The 17500-nt window shown below is 39.0% G+C and overlaps 2 protein-coding genes across 20 annotated transcripts in view; one reads left to right on the forward strand and one right to left on the reverse strand.

Annotated features, from left to right (window-relative positions):
- Positions 1 to 17500, reverse strand: part of LOC143018964 (uncharacterized) — a 684447-nt gene that overhangs the window by 122484 nt on the left and 544463 nt on the right. The gene's annotated exons all lie outside the window — the stretch shown is intronic.
- LOC143018967 (facilitated trehalose transporter Tret1-like) overlaps positions 11840 to 17500 on the forward strand; it is a 25700-nt gene continuing 20039 nt past the window's right edge. The window contains exon 1 of the mRNA XM_076174622.1: positions 11840 to 12719. The gene's annotated coding sequence lies outside the window, so the exon portion shown is untranslated. The remainder of the gene's footprint in view (positions 12720 to 17500) is intronic.

Here is a 17500-nt window from a genome sequence, read left to right on the forward strand (position 1 = left end):
AAACCAACAACAAATACACCTGCATGTAAACATTCATTTCACCCGTCTTAATGTTTATCTTTCGTCCAGCTTCCTCTTCACCTTGTCCCCATTTTCGCTTCATTATTTACGTGTCATCCTCTCTTCGGCCGCAAATGTGTCTTCCCCCCACAGTGATTTAGCGTCCACGAAGCCTTGGAACTAGGGGCCGGGGGTGCCAACATTTCTTGAGTGACCCTCCGCTGTGACATTGTGAGCCTCGATCGAGTCTCGTTACATCGTAGGCTCAGGTTCGACTCACACCGGCTATTAGTAACTGCCACTTCCACTGATTGTCACAGAACATAAGCTGGGGATAACGTTTCAGGTGGAAGTAGGTGTCTCCTGGTGTAAGCTACTCCACTTTCCTTCCCGATTATAATTTGAGAAGGAAATAGGTAAGAATTGGTTTACAAACAGAGTGGGTAATGAATGGACTAGACTTAGTAACCATGTAGTGATCAGTGAAACAATTGGTTGTCTTAGGAGACGATTAGATAACTTTATGGACAGGGATGACAGGTGGTAAGAAACATTGAACTGTTGAGTGTAGGCTTCATGGTCTCTTACAGTATTAGGTTATTATGTCCTATTGCAAAACTTTTGAATAATCTATTCTGTGCTACCGTGGAGGTGCCACAGAAATGATTGAAATAACCTTGCCGCAGCCTGAATAAAATCAAAAGTGTCACTCAATAGAGTTACCATGAAGGTGATTAAAATAGACTGGTGGATGTTTGAATGCAAGGAAATGCCACATGGTACCGTATTGGTTTATTAAGACGTGTTAGAAGTATTAAAAAATGCTTCCCTCAAGTGATTGCAGCCATCCGCAAACAAGGACAGGAGACATATAAAGCTACAGTTAAAGAATAAATAGAGATGGATTTTGATCTTCTGAGGGCATCCATAGAGGGAGTAGGGGGAGAACTTTATACTACAGATAATTAATTAATTAGACCTATCTTTTCTAAAAAATAATCAGTTCTATAAATTTACAGTCATACTAACAATAAGTCTTATTAACAACTAGTCCTACTAACAATTAGTCCTACTAACAACTACTCCTGCTAACAAACAAGTCCTACAAACAACCAGCCCTACTAACAAGAAGTCCTACTAACAACTACTCCTACAAACAACCAATCCTACTAAGAACTAGTCCTACTAACAACCAGTACTACTAACAACTTGTCCTCTTAACAACCATTCCTACTAGCTTCTTCAGTACGAGATTCAGCCGTAATTTGAATAAAATCGTCTGGCGTAATCCAGAGCAAAGATTATGAAGTGTGCCATTACAACGGCAGGATTAGATTGAGAAGACTTAACTCTGGGTCCTACACAGATTCAATCCAAGTGACAACCAATCCTATTATCTCACCATCCAACCATTTATTTAGGCCGATGTTGGGTCACCTCCACGCCTGACCAGGGCGCATATGCGCGCGCACATATGTTTTACAACTAGCGCACATAAAGAAAAAAATGTACGCACACAAGGTTTTCAAATGATATTAAAATCCATTCAATAAAGAAGTTCCACCCAAACATCAAATGATATATTGTCTAAAAATATAATAACTTGCCGACCGTCAAACCAATAATTGTTTTCTTCCTTTTCTAACTCTAGCACTTCCATTGCAAACAAAATTACTTTGCCGGCGTGTAGAAATCGTTTGAAAACGAGGTAATATGTAATACAAACTTACAAATTGTGCGTATTTGCTTAAATAAGATAGTGACTCGTATAGGTGCGCCGCACATACTTTTCATGTTAGGCAAAGTTTACACAAAAGCAAATTTCTGCGCAGACTCACAGCAAAAAATTTAGGGGAACATTGGTCGAGAACCATTGCCACAAGCCCACATCATGTCTTAGGACTCGAACTCACAACTACCTGCACACCAGTTCAAGAAGATATCCTATTGACTAACGGTCATTCTTTTTAATATCAATCTCTTTTTCGTTCAAAAGAAGAGCATTCGATATCGCAATACACCAGATTTTGATGTCATAGCGTAACCGGAAGCGTGTTGGCCTCACATTCTCTTACGTGTGGGTTCGAATCCTGCACATCTCTCCCATTACCAGCAGTGACTGTTACCTGTCCCAAGAGGCCAAGCGCATCGGGCAAAGGTGATGGCTTCGACCGCAGATACTCAGCGCCTCCTGGCGTAGGCTCCTCATTACCTTGCTCATCATCTTCTGAGCTTCTCTGCATGTAGGTAGAATAATAACGAAGGCTGTTACTGCGTCATTTCCCACTGACTCCAAGGCCTTGGGTCAGGGAAGTAAAAATACCAGCCTTTTATTAATGCAGCATGAAGGGATATTGGAGGTCTGTTTTGCAAATAATTACCACACCGGCTGATCATTTATATCTTTATTGCTTTCCGTGGAATATTTGTATTATTTCTGTGTAATATTTGTATTGTTTTTGCTTTTTGTAATCTTATTCTCATGTTATCATCATAATTCTTTTTTTTCCAACCATTCTTGGATGTATGTAACCAAAATCTTATTCGGCTGTGGTCTAAGAAAATTGAGTTAAATCTTTATTAATTTTATTGTCCCAGGGAGAGAGGTTTGAATTCACGTAGCTGTTACCGATAAGTTTTGTTCATGTGTAGGGGTACTTCTTACCAGAAAAACTACTAAACTCATCATAAAATCTTTATCTGTAAGTATAGTATTGACTGTATTTAGATTAATTAAATATGTTCAAGAATTACACGGTCAACAATTCCTCATGGTGAAACCACCATCTTTCCTTTACCTCCAAATTGTTTTACTTCTCCTAATTGATATCATCAATCAATCTTTACCTAGAACGTCTCTACCCAAAATTCTACTTTCTCGTGGCATCTGGCAACGATCTTCACTCCCTTCCATGAATTTCTTCGGGAGAAAAACTGGGGCCGATTTTATGTCATCGGAGGAGAAGTGGAACAGATGCCAGTGGTTGGATTTATGCGGAAAAAGGGTGGAAGAATAGTGGAAGTGGATAGAGAGACCTTAGACCAGAGACAAAGTTGATAGGTGAGTTGTTGATAGACTTTGGAAAAGGACGTCCATCGGGAAGAAAATCATCTTCGACGTTCAGCACCCAGAGGTCCCATGAGCAGACGCATAACGTTGGCCACATTTTGATACAATCTTCAATATACAATATAATATATATATATATATATTGAGCATCATATGAGGACGGAGCCTTTATTTGAGCGACGTTTCGCTTATTACAGTTTTTTCAAGGTACTTCAAAAAGCTGTAATGAGCGAAACGTCGTACAAATAAAGGCTCCGTCCTCATATGGTGTTTAACTCGTCAGTCTTGTCGGCAGCTGCTACTTTCATGAATATACATCCATATATATCTATATCTATATATATATATATGTATATATATATATGTATATATATACACACATGTATATATACATATACACACACACACACACACATATATATATACATATATATATATACATATATATACATATATATATATACATATATATATATATATATATATATATATATATATATATAAATATACATATATATATACAAATATATATATATACATATATATATATATATATATATATGTATATATATTGTAACTGAAGTAGTTTCGAGTTAAATAAACCCACAGCTGGTGAGACACTAGTAGGTCCAAAAAGCGTCTGAACCCCCTTCCTTGTCGGGTGGCATTTTTCCTTTTATTCTGGCTGTCGCCAGGCTATTTCATTCATCCCCGTAACACCCTCATGATAGCGAAGGAGTAATAGTCTCTCTTGTGTAATCCAAATGCGTAGCGAATAGCAACTTTACTTTTATCCCGTCTCTGTGGTTCACGTTTGGCAACGCAAGGGCTAACGCAATGCCATCTTTTTGAGGAGAACAGGGTGTCTGATATTCAGACTCCTCTGAAGAGATACTTTTTCACGCTCCTGTAGAGCTGACGGTGCAACATTGCTCAAAATGTATCGATTATCAATCGTTGACATCATCTTTGTAAAACAAACGGATATCTATGGACTACTGACCGTGAGTTGACGACGCAATATTGCTCAAATTGTATCGATTATCAATCGTTGACATAATCTTTGTAAAACAAACTGATATTTATGGACTAATGACCGTGAGTTGACGACGCAATATTGCTCAAAATGTATCGATTAATTATCAATCGTTGACATCATCTTTGTAAAACAAACGGATATCTATGGACTACTGACCGTGAGTTGACGACGCAATATTGCTCAAAATGTATCGATTATAAATCATTGACATCATCTTTGTAAAACAAACGGATATTTATGGACTAATGACCGTGAGTTGACGACGCAATATTGCTCAAAATGTATCGATTATAAATCATTGACATTATCTTTGTAAAACAAACGGATATTTATGGACTAATGACCACTTGATGTTATGGAATAAAGGTCACTGAAACTATACGACCCGCTTTGTTGAGTCATTCATGCAATCCGCTGAATCAATGTGAGTACTAAGGCTGAGACTCTGCCAACAATGTTTTGATTCGTCTCAGGTCGGGAACAAATTCTTCGATCTGTAACTTAAGGCTCACGAAGCGGGAAGAACAAGTGGGTCGTAGGATCCCTATTAGAGATCTTTGACCTTGCAGTCATCGGTTCTTAGTGGCTGGCAGGCATGATGCAAAACCGAGTAGCACTTGGTACGATAGTGTTATGGTAATGAATTTAATGATGTGATTAGCTATGAGCTAACACTGTTGACAGTCAGTGAGACCTCTCCAAGAGCCAATCTCATGACAGTGGTCAAAGCTGACGTGCCAAGAGGGGGCTGATAGTAAAAGTGAGTGACGTCTGACAGACAACGTAGCAGAAGTTGCAGTGACGAATCTACCTATAAAGTTTCAAACGCTTTATATGTTGACATCTGTGTCACTATCTTCCTGCAGAGGACACAAGGGTGAGCGCTTTGACAGCAATTAAACACCTTCCTAGTAGCATACGTTCCTGATGCCGTGTGATCCGAACACGCGTTCACACATTTCGCTAACATGTGAAAAATAAATTAAAATTATATATACATAATTCCCATTCCTGCCGGTAGCGATAGGGTTCTGAGCAATCTCGTTTAACCTCTTCCGTAATGGGTGGGCGTTTTCCTTTTCATTGTTGTTTCCCTTTGGCTATATTATTCATTTTCGTGGCAACGAACTCTTTAGCGAAAGGACTTTAGCCTATTCCTATGTTTGTCACATGTTCGTTTCCGAATGCTCGCAAGGTGCCAGGGGTCCGATGGCAAGCGTGCTTAGCCCGCGTTATCAGAGGTATTTCTTTCTATCTTTCTTTCTTTCTTTTTTTTTTCTTCTTTTTCTTCTTTCTTTCTTTTTTTCTTTTTAGATTTCCGGGGCTGGCACCCGTCCGGAACAGTTCCCACAAGAATTCAAGAGGCAGTGTCCACCCTTACCACTATTAGGAGTGGCGTTATCCGGAGACGATAAGGGAAGGTACTCCTTGACTCTTCAGACCCTCTTGGACGCTAGTCTTGACCGATAGGTTTCCATTTCGACAAGGATTCAAAACCCTTTTTTCTGTTCTCCAGGATCCTCCCCCGAGCTTTACTAAAGCATCAGAATAAATATGGGATGGAAATCGGAAAACTAAAGAATAAATTTTTAATTACAAGGCTACGACGTCACCGTCGCATTAAGCCTTGAAAAAAAGGAACCAAGATTGCTGATATAACCACAACTAATTGGCTGTTCAATTTAATCTGTGTTTATACCAATAAGGCCGACATCATTGTCACACGAAGTGATCCATGGCCACTGGGTGTTAAGTTGGCAGGTCGGTAGGTTGGCAGGCTGGCGGACGGGGGGGTTGGCAGGCAAGTTGTAGTCTAAATATGTTACTTTCCCCCAAGGCAAGGCAAGTGAAGAAACTGTTTGTTTCATCCCTTGATTATGACAAGCTTCTCTTAGATGAACAGAATCGACTGGTACGAATGTGAATAAAACATGCAAGTCTAATGAAAAATATTAAATGATGAAATTATTTCCAATAAGACCAAGTTGGTCGCAACGTTAGGGCAACAAACTCTATTACCAACACATCTTCGTTTGCCCTTCCCCACCCAATTTTCTCTCTTATTTTCAATAAAGTTGCGGATATCACTGGTTATGTGCTCAACACATGACTTGAAACCATGCACATATAAAGCTTGTACCAACGCCAGCAGAGCCATCAGACTCTGTGCAAAACGTTAATAATAATATTTCCCATTCTGCTGACGCCGATGCGGTCCTAGTTTTAAACATGACTACCATCATAACATCCTCTTCGTTGAAAGAAAGACCATTGCACTCTGCATGTTATGTATCCTTTCCCTACACACACACGTTCAAGTCCTTGAGTTCCTTATCTCTGATTTGAAATTTCTCTCAGTAACTTGTTTGTAACTTTCGCTAATCATCTTAATGTACATCTAAACAGTTTACAACTCGAGTTCCATCTTCCTGACTGTACACCGCCTTCATCTGGTTTTGTGAATCTAAGCTTGCGACTATGAATGACACTTCTCACATACCGGGTCGTCAGACGAAGACATCACGTGCATTTGCACGCTCAGTGACGAAGTCGGAAGAACAAACTTTTGTGGATATTCACGAGATTCCAGCTGAACTCTATAGTCAACTTTCATAACTTTAGCTTTGAGCGTCAATACGCCGCTACTGGTTCTATTAGCATTACCAAAAACCAACCAGATGAATAAAGAAATAATGATAGAAGCAAAACTGCCTATAAAGTGTTTTCTACTAAAGGTACGGGATCTCTGAAATTATCCTTTAGATTGTGATCTAAAAACAATAGATTGTCTCTGTGTCCTTATCATAATGGAGGTTAGGATTTTTCCGAGATGATTTGCACTTGTCTGATTATCAGTAAACATTCTCAAAGGCAGGAGAACACCCAAAGCACACACACACACACACACACACACACACACACACACACACACACACACACACACACACACACACACACACACACACACACACACACACACACACAGACACACACACAAAAGCACCAAATCTGTGTTTGTTGGGACATTTGAGGAACGTGAGCGTGTTTGTGATCACGATAAAACTAGGACGGTCATGAATTACGTCGTGGGAAATTGCAGAAACTCCTAAAACGAGATCTCACACTCTCGCCAAGATGTCGTCTCAAGAGACTTGATTCTGGCCAGGCCCAGACGATGTAATTCAAATGAGAGAGCACCGTCGTAACAAAGAAATTCAAGAATGAATATTGAAAGTTGGAATATTTCTGTATGTGAAGCTGAAGAAAGAATATAAACTACACCAAGATCCATGGTCCTCTTTCAAGAATTCTGTTCTGGCTGACGATGATATTATTCTGCGAACTAGGAAGGAAATAAAAACAGAATATGAAAATAAACAACCTCAATAAACCGCTGAAGCCCAGTTAAATACCGCTAGAAATAGTTCTAAGTCAGGTGATTTCATTCAGTTCACGAGGGCTCTCACGGCACTAGAATGTTAACAGAGAGACTGGAGGTACAAACGGAGTAGACGTACGTTGAATGGAGGGTATCTATACCAGAGGCGACGTGAATGACGTACAGAGTAAAAAAATGTGCTTTATGGACTCTGAACGGTTGACCCAAAGGTTCTAAAGAAAATGGAGGGGCATGGAGTATAGATAATATGGATGTTTGGGCGGCGTGGAGGAAGGGGAGTAGGAGAAGGGGAGGTGGCGAGCGGAGGCAAGTGGAGGGAGGAAGGGAATGAGGAAGGGAGGGAGGGAGGAGTGCATGGTCCAAGCGCCATTTCCTTATAAGGAGTCAGACGAGAAGGTGCCAACTCGCACCTTCACTTTCGTATGCGCAAACCGATGTGCTGTTTTAAATCAACTTTTGACTATATAAACTTCACTGCAAGATTCCACAATCATGTATGAAGAATGCTAAATCTAATTTCATTGCTATAAGTACAACTTTCATTTTTGTATCTCATTTCTAGTATAAAAGGAGAAAAAATCCACGTTGGATGTCAGCCTACATTTACAGACATTTACAACATTCTACGACTCCACTGCTAGGATCAAAACTCTCAACCTTTGACGTCAATTCTATGTTTAAAGACTCCAAATAATCTTTGAGGACTCCTCTCTACCACAAACCATAACTCTCATATAGTTCCCTTACTTCACTCCAGGATTTCATACTTTCTCACAGAGGGACAAATGTAGACAAAGCCGGGCGATGTCTCCCCAAGATCTAGCAGGACCATTAATACAACTCGTGGCGCAGTTGGTAGAGTTCCCGGCTGCCATTACGGAGGTCCGGATTCGAATCCCGCCCAGGGCTGAAATAATTTCACTATTGCTGCGCTGCGGGTTGGTACTCCAACTCTCGTGGGCGGGGAGTTGGGTGTGTGTGTGCGTGTAAGGTCACAGCATTACCCATAGATCGGTCATATACGAGCTCTGAGCTCTCTTCCGAGAGGGAAATAGCTGTCGATCACGAGTCCAACACGTGATCCAGAGATCATGGTGAATCGCACACACACACACACACACACACACACACACACACACACACACACACACATACACACACACACAAAAACATGCGTTCGTGTATATATATATATATATATATATATATATGTATGTATATATATGCACATATATACATATATACATACACACACACACACACACACATATATATATATATATACATATATATAAACATACATATATACATATATACATATACACATACACACATATACAGATTATATATATATATATATATATTCATATATTTATTTATAATTATATATATATAAATATATATATATATATATATATATATATATATATATATATATATATATATATATATATATATATATATATATGTTTATCCATAGGTTTTTCACGGGTTCTGCTAGTATACGTATATATTACTTTATTTATACATACATAAGTATGTATGCATGTTTGTATGTATGTATTATGTACTTGTACCTAGTTGCTTATATTCACTTCATTGATAGAGGATAACAGCTACTCTCGTGGAGCCCTATCTTTGCAGCTATGCTCTCTCTCTCTCTCTATTTTCCAATCTTCTCATTTAACGTTTCCTTTCCTGTGGAATTCTTGCAAATTCATCAGTGTGAGGTCACAGACACCGACTACCAGCGTGACCATCGGAGAGAGTTGAGTCGCTTTTACGTGAAAGCTTAAAATAGCTTGACGTCATCGTCTATTTCGGAGTCGGACCTCATCTCTCTCGGTATAGTAGCGCTGTCTCTCTATTTTTTTTTATGATTAACGCCAAATGATTTCACAGGCCGTAGAGATAATTGAAGGGGACTTTTCTTTCATCCTACGGCGTTCTTGTTCCGAGCTGTCACCCGACGATTCTATTCAGGTGATAAGGATAATGAGATACGGATAACTTCGAGACGATGATGGTTTTTGGCCCACTGGAAGACGGGTTAATTATTTATGCAGTTGAGGAAACGGACAAACTACCTCAAGGATATCTTCATATCTATCTATCTATCTATCTATCTATCTATCTGTCTATCCATCTATCAATTTGTGTACCAAAGCCTTTTTCCCCCATATAAGGAAGGTAGCCAGTCAAGGCAGGCAACCACTCCCACCCATTCCACTCCCATCCGTTCCACTCCCACCTATTCCACTCCCATCCATTCCACTCCCATCCGTTCCACTCCCACCTATTCCACTCCCATCCATTCCACTCCCACCCATTCCACTCCCATCCATTCCACTTCCACCCATTCCACTCCCATCCATTCCACTTCCACCCATTCCACTCCCATCCATTCCACTTCCACCCATTCCACTCCCATCCATTCCACTCCCATCCATTCTACTCCCACCCATTCCACTCCCATCCATTCCACTTCCACCCATTCCACTCCCATCCATTCCACTTCCACCCATTCCACTCCCACCCATTCCACTTCCACCCATTCCACTCCCATCCATTCCACTCCCACCCATTCCACTCCCACCCACCATCCTTGTTTCCCTCTTATCTTAGCTCTTCGTGGATGAAGTGTCAGTCTTGTCTCGCACCAACTGCCCAGGTCAGAAGCAAGACACATTACACCCATAGCAGGACCGTTTCACATCCACGGCAACCCTCCCCTCTCCGTCCCCTTATGCAGGTTTAAAATTGAGGAGATGGCGTGCAATCCCTCTGAGCTGCGCCATAATATCATCCACACACAACCATTCTCCACTCACACCTATCCCCAGTCTTCTTCCTTCTTCATATAGATGAAGTTGATTAAGATAGTCTATACTCCGTTCAGCACGGCATCTTCCCCTTAGTTGAATAGAATAGCCTGGCAGTAATCAGAACAATATATTTCAAGTGTATTATTACAGGGAAGGATTTGATAAAATGCTCTGGTCTTAGCCTGAACACAAGCTCTAGAATGGACCATCGGAGTGAATGGGTTGGGAACAGCATCTGTCTTTCTCTCGAAACTTGTCAGTCTTAATCCCTTCAATCTGGGGGTCTACCTCCATCTGAATAAAATTGCCTGGAACCACGGACAAAAACTCGGTTTGAGTCGACCCCTTGATACCGAAACATTTCTTTAAATTAACGAAATCGTCTGGCGTTAGTCAAACTTAAACATGGAGACTACGTCACCGTAGTAGACCTTACGGAAAAACTGACTCTGACGGCTGAAGGGGGGTCAGTCATTGCCCTTCCTTACTTCTTCGTCATTAACAGGATTCGAACCCACGCGCTTGACGTGCATACCACCTGCCAGCCACAAGCGTTACCAATGTACCACAACAGGAGACCTCTATTTAGCTTTTTGCCTTTTATGGTAATTCCGTCCAGGGTTCCCCTTTCAATTTGGCCATTTCACTCAGCTGAGAGGGGTGGACACCGGTCTGAAGAGGTCTGAACTGGTCGACACCCCTTCAGTCAAGTGTCGGCCCACCCAAGTGCTTGAGACGGAACAAGGCTCTAAATTCTAAAGAGTACGTTTCCATTTTGAAGCGTTTAAGCGGTTTCACTCTAATACCAAGGTTGTTGGCTTCCCTGACAGCTTTCCTCTACTAAGTCCATTGCTTACTGCATCCTCTTAACCCGGTGACATACTTTACATATATATATATATATATATATATATATATATATATATATATATATATATGTGTGTGTGTGTGTGTGTGTGTGTGTGTGTGTGTGTGTGTGTGTGTGTGTGTGTGTGTGTGTGTGTGTGTGTGTGTGTGTGTGTGCAGAAAAATCACTAGGAAAATAACAGAAACGAGACCGAGAGCTTTCGTTTATTCAGATTCTGCATAGACGAAAGCGCTCGGTCTCGTTTCTGTTATTTTCCTAGTGGTTTTTCTGCATACTAGAATCACGCGTTCAAGTTATTTCTTCTGCATATATATATATATATATATATATATATATATATATATATATATATATATATATATATATATATATATCACGTAGAAACCACTGTTGGAGTAGAAAAGACTGGAAACGGGGAATCTATATATTTCGATTGCAAACTGCAATCCTCTTCAGTAGATAGTATCTACTGAAAAGGATTGCAGTTTGCAATCGAAATATATAGATTCCCCGTTTCCAGTCTTTTCTACTCCAACAGTGGTTTCTACGTGATTGACAAATGTGTGATTACATTTTTCACCTCTAATATATATATATATTATCTTTAAGACAGACGCTTTCACTCACAGGGATGTAGGGCCTAGATAGAAAAAAATTAACTACGTTTATTAACACCCCTTCATCCTGCAATTTAACATCAGACGATTTCATTCATCCGAAGGAACAATTATACGAATGAAATACAATGGTCATTTTCTTTTTCACTATCATCATGGATTATATATCAATTGCATTTGGTTCTGAAAATTGTTGGATGTAATATTTTCTTTCTAGGGGTTGATTAATCAAAGCCTGATTTATTTTTTCTTTATAATATAGATACCAATTCGGTTTAATTGTAGCAAAAATCTAGTTACATAAATCCAGGATTTGACGAACAACATAATAAGCTTTAGATTACTTGTAGCATGAAAACAAGACGAGGGAGTGAGTAAGCCCTATACTGATTACAAAGTTAATCAGTTCTTCATGTGTTATGTGTAGCAGTTCTTCATGTGTTATGTGTAGCATGAGTGAGTAAACCCCAGGCTGACGACAAAGTTAATCAGGTCTTCATGTGTTATGATCACGACATCATCAGCAGCAGCAGCAGCACCAGCCATTTCAAGTCCACTTCTGAACAAAGGCCCCATGAAATTATTTCATGACAAACAAGATTAAGACAACTGCTCCTATATCACTCATGTAAATTCTACTTCTCCATCATTTTTCTTTACCTCTATACTTTTTTTTCTGCTTACAGTATCTTGACGCTACGTCATAAAAGTATTCGCTCTATATCTTATCTTTATATTACGCACACAGCTTAACCGGTGTCGACTTTGGCTTTCTCAAAAGTTGGCGTTATGATCAGATGGTAGTTCGACTGGCCCTCAAATCCGCCTGGTGGCAGTGAGTCTCTGGCTCTTACCACGATAATTGGTCCTCCCATTGGGAACCGCTACAGTTACCTATAGGTTGGTGTCTTACTATTGGTTGATTACAGTATTCATCGAGCTATGATTGGTGGGTCTCTTTCACGTCACGTTGTGATCTGTCCCTGTGTTACGGCTCAATTGTCCAGAGACCACTGTTGATCAGTTCTGCCGACTTTGATACCCACATTGTATTTCCATGTTTCTGATTTATGTTGTTACTTGTCTTGGTAAATGCGACCTCTGAGATATTCCTTGTCCCCTTGTGCATGTTTTGCGCAGGTATATTAGACCGTCCCCGGTCTGGTGTCTCATAAGGTCCACCTGCGCTGGCGACACGTATGGGGGAAGACAGAACGGTCATCAAACAGCACTGTGCGTCCAAAGCCACGGTAGCCCATTCTTATTATTTTCTTTTCTATTTAAGAAATATTCGGAAATATAAAAATCGAAAACTTCTCAAATATACCATTGAGTTTATCAATGCGATGGCATGAAGTACTGTATACTTCGAAGTATTGAAATTCGATTGGATGAACTCGGTAATGTTTTCTAGTTTTTTTTTTTGTTAGATGTTACTTAGCTATTTGTGAACTTATCTACTCATTTCTTTTTTCGACTTTGTTGATATTCATTTTGGTTTTGATTTTATTTTCCTCGTCATGAACCGAAAGATTTTCTATCGGTCTCTTACTTTCCTTCCGAAATTCACTGAGATTTCTTCGGAAGTCGTCTATTTTCTGTGAATTTCGCAACTAGTATTCTGCCACCAAGTTCTTACCTAAAGTCAGTGATTCAGCAAAACTTTTATCTGTAAGCGTAATACAGGACCAGGAAATTTGATCTATTGATGACTATATTCGAATCGCACATATTTTGGCTTACTCTAATCGATTATGTTAACTTAAGAGTACTATAGGCTATATCAACAAACGACTGTCTTCGCTGTCCTGTTGTTTGCATCGCCACTTTTTACCGGCGTCACATTTTATAAACATTTTTTATTCAATTTTTTTTTCACTGAGGATTGCCTTTCCTTATCTTTCTTTTACACTTTCTCGCCTTATCATCAGCAGGTTTTACTGCAGTTGTTTCCCATTCTTTTCATTATCCACAGATATGCTATCGTCTTAAGTTCTTAAAGAGTCTTTGTTATCCTAAACCAAGTTTGTCTACGTTGGTCAGCATTAGATAACATTACACTGATGACTTTAGCTCCTTGTACACAAGGTTTACACCTCAACTGAATGAAATCAACTGGAACGAACTCACTTAAGTATTATATCATTTGAAAAATACTTTTGTAGAGATGGCACAGCCCTATCAACTAGGAAACGCAAGTTACCTTTTTTTTTTTTTGCAATTAAACGATTCTATTCACCTGGGCCTGATGTCATTGCTTTGTACGAGTACCTGTCTGTAAGCAAACCCCCAAACCCTATAACACGTCTTTTCATAACCAAAATAAAATAAATGAAACCAAACCCAATTGATACAGGGTAGCACTTATTTGTAGACCTTGTGATGGTTATCACATAGCACATTCTTTGAAGCTTTCCTTTAATGTAAACATATTTTCAAATTCACACCGGATTACAAACAAGTCAATAATACACACACACACACACACACACACACACACACGCACACACACACATTATATATATATATATATTAGTAAACTTTGGGAGCAGGTTTTCATTGATACATTTTCTATTAAATATTACAGAATATTCAGTGTTGGTGATATTTCTCTTTAGACTTTCTATTCTTCTTACTGTTTTCTTCTCTGAGAACGGGAGAGAATGCACAATATTCCTGAACTGGTCCATGATTGTTTGGATATAAAAACTAACACATTACGACGTTTCGCCTCAGGCGTCTTCTGGTAAATCTATTTTCTAAAATATATACAATGTTTTTAAGTATTGAAATTGTTACATTAGGAAAGGTAATGGTTCCAATGGTGTTGGGACGCGTCATCGTCTTGGCGCGACGTGGGATACCCCGAATAATTAAAAAAAAAAAAAAACCGCATATATTTTGTTGACAATTAATGATTGTCATATGGTTTCTTATCAGTACTGCTTCTAAACATTTATGTTGTTTTTTTGTCGTTGTTCTTGGATATCATTGTGCTTGTGTTCAGTTGATCCCGTGATATTTTGGTGTTGTGTGTTTTTGCAATGTGTAATTTTATTGCTCCGTTTTGCATGTGGTGTGACCAATGTACTCCTAATTGCACAGTGCACCGTCTTTGTTTAAATTACATAAGTGCTTGTACACAACATTACTTTGTTTCAATTCGTCTGTTGTTTCCGTGTTGTTTTTCATCACTAGAGTCGAGGTTCTGTGGTTGCGATAGTAAATGATCAAATTAAGTCTATATTCTTGTTTTGGGGGTTTACAATTCTAATGGATTATATATTTCGATACCTTTTCATATTCTTTTATAAGCATAAGACATTGTATTTTGTATGTATATGTATACATATACATATATATATATATATATATATATATATATATATATATATATATATATATATATATATATGTATACTTCATTGAAAGTGATGGCTAATTGTGCAATTATTATTTTTTTAAAATGTATTTTCCATGTGTCTTACTATGGATTTGTTCCTTTGAAAGGAGGTTTATGACTTCACTGTAGGTGGTCATGTTTGCTACATTTAAAAAAATAATAAATGCACAATTAGCCATCACTTTCAATGAATTATGTATAAGAGAAAATCTCCTGCCCGTATATACTACGAGTGTATATATATATACATATACATATATATATATATATATATATATATATATTCTATGCATATATACATATACATACATATATGTGGCGGGTTGGGATTTGGAAGAAAATGAAAGGGAGCCACACGAACATTAACCACTTCACTCCGGAGCACATCGCACGTCTGGCAGCATTAGCTGCCCGACGTGCGATGTTGCGTCATAATAATCGTATTATAATGAATAAAGTCAGTGCTCAACCTTTCGTTCTCTTTCACCCGTGAATTTTGATAACCATAGAAAATATGATGAAGCCAGTTTAGAGAGAATGGAGGTTACGTAGGTACGACTACAATAAATATAATCAAGACGCCGAAGTCGGCATCATCGCGTACCCACTTGCTCCTCATGACGTCTAATAAAAATTCATGAAGGAAGGTGACATGAATTTTCCGCCGTTGGCGGTAGTTCCGGGAATACAAAATATCGTTTGTAATTATCTCCGATATTGCATGACTAGACCTATTTATCTTTGTTTGAGAAAAGATCAAGTGCATTTAATCTTATAAGATGAATGGTATACATGTTTAATGCAAATAATTCCCTGTTAAATGTTTGGGTTTCCAACACTCGTGATGTTGGTACCCCAAGTTCCGATTTTACGCTTGAAAGAGCGGTAAAATTAATTGTTTATGGATTTGGTTTCGAAACTCGTAACCAACAACTACTGAAATTGGCACAGTTATCCGGGATTTGCGACCCCCCCCCCTAGTGATATAGTAAAACCTCAGGCCTACTATATTAGTAAAGTACTCATTCATTGTTACTTCATTTCGTACCAAAGACGACTCAATAAATACGGATGAAACAACCATTAACATCAATCGAAGTAACACTGAAAAGACTGTTTAGCCGACGACTTGTTAAAGTAAATATCATCCAATTGTAGAATAAGTATTATTCTACTATACGTTTCCTCTCCTTAGCATAGAAAGACCAAATGGAGTAAAAAAGGTGGAGAAACACTTGTTGGTCCCAAGATAGCTGAATCTTCCTAGTTCAGACACATTAGAAAGACCACCACTTCGATATTTCCGCTGTTGGTCCCAAAATAGCTGAATCTTCCTAGTTCGGATACATTAGAAAGACCACCACATTGATCTCCCCGTTGTTGGTTGCAATAGCTGAATCTTCCTAGTTCAGACACATTAGAAAGATCACCACTTCGATATTTCCGCTGTTGGTCACAAAATAGCTGAATCTTCGTAGGTCAGACACATTAGAAAGACCACCACTTTGATCTTCCCGTTATTGGTTGCAATAGCTGAATCTTCCTACTTCAGACACATTAGAAAGACCACCACTTCGATATTTCCGCTGTTGGTCCCAAAATAGCTGAATCTTCGTAGGTCAGACACATTAGAAAGACCACCACTTTGATCTTCCCGTTATTGGTTGCAATAGCTGAATCTTCCTAGTTCAGACACATTAGAAAGATCACCACTTCGATATTTCCGCTGTTGGTCCCAAAATAGCTGATTCTTCCTAGTTCGGACTGATTAGAAAGACCACCACTTTGATCTTCCCGTTATTGGTTGCAATAGCTGAATCTTCCTAGTTCAGACACATTAGAAAGATCACCACTTCGATATTTCCGCTGTTGGTCACAAAATAGCTGAATCTTCCTAGTTCGGACACATTAGAAAGACCACCACTTTGATCTTCCCGTTATTGGTTGCAATAGCTGAATCTTCCTAGTTCAGAGACATTAGAAAGATCACCACTTCGATATTTCCGCTGTTGGTCCCAAAATAGCTGATTCTTCCTAGTTCGGACACATTAGAAAGACCACCACTTTGATCTTCCCGTTGTTGGTTGCAATAGCTGAATCTTCCTAGTTCAGACACATTCTCTTTGTTCTGTTAAAGTAGACGCTATTATCATTATTAATACTAGACGTCAGCTACCTAAGGTCCCATACCACTTAATGATTAGGGACACTTTTTTGTGGTTGTAGAATCCCCGAATGCAATTTAGGACTGAATGCAATTATGGATTTTCCAGATTTT

The sequence above is a fragment of the Oratosquilla oratoria genome, chromosome 36 (assembly GCF_046742065.1).
Source record: "Oratosquilla oratoria isolate Oo_2021 chromosome 36, ASM4674206v1, whole genome shotgun sequence".
Classification (NCBI taxonomy): domain Eukaryota; kingdom Metazoa; phylum Arthropoda; class Malacostraca; order Stomatopoda; family Squillidae; genus Oratosquilla; species Oratosquilla oratoria.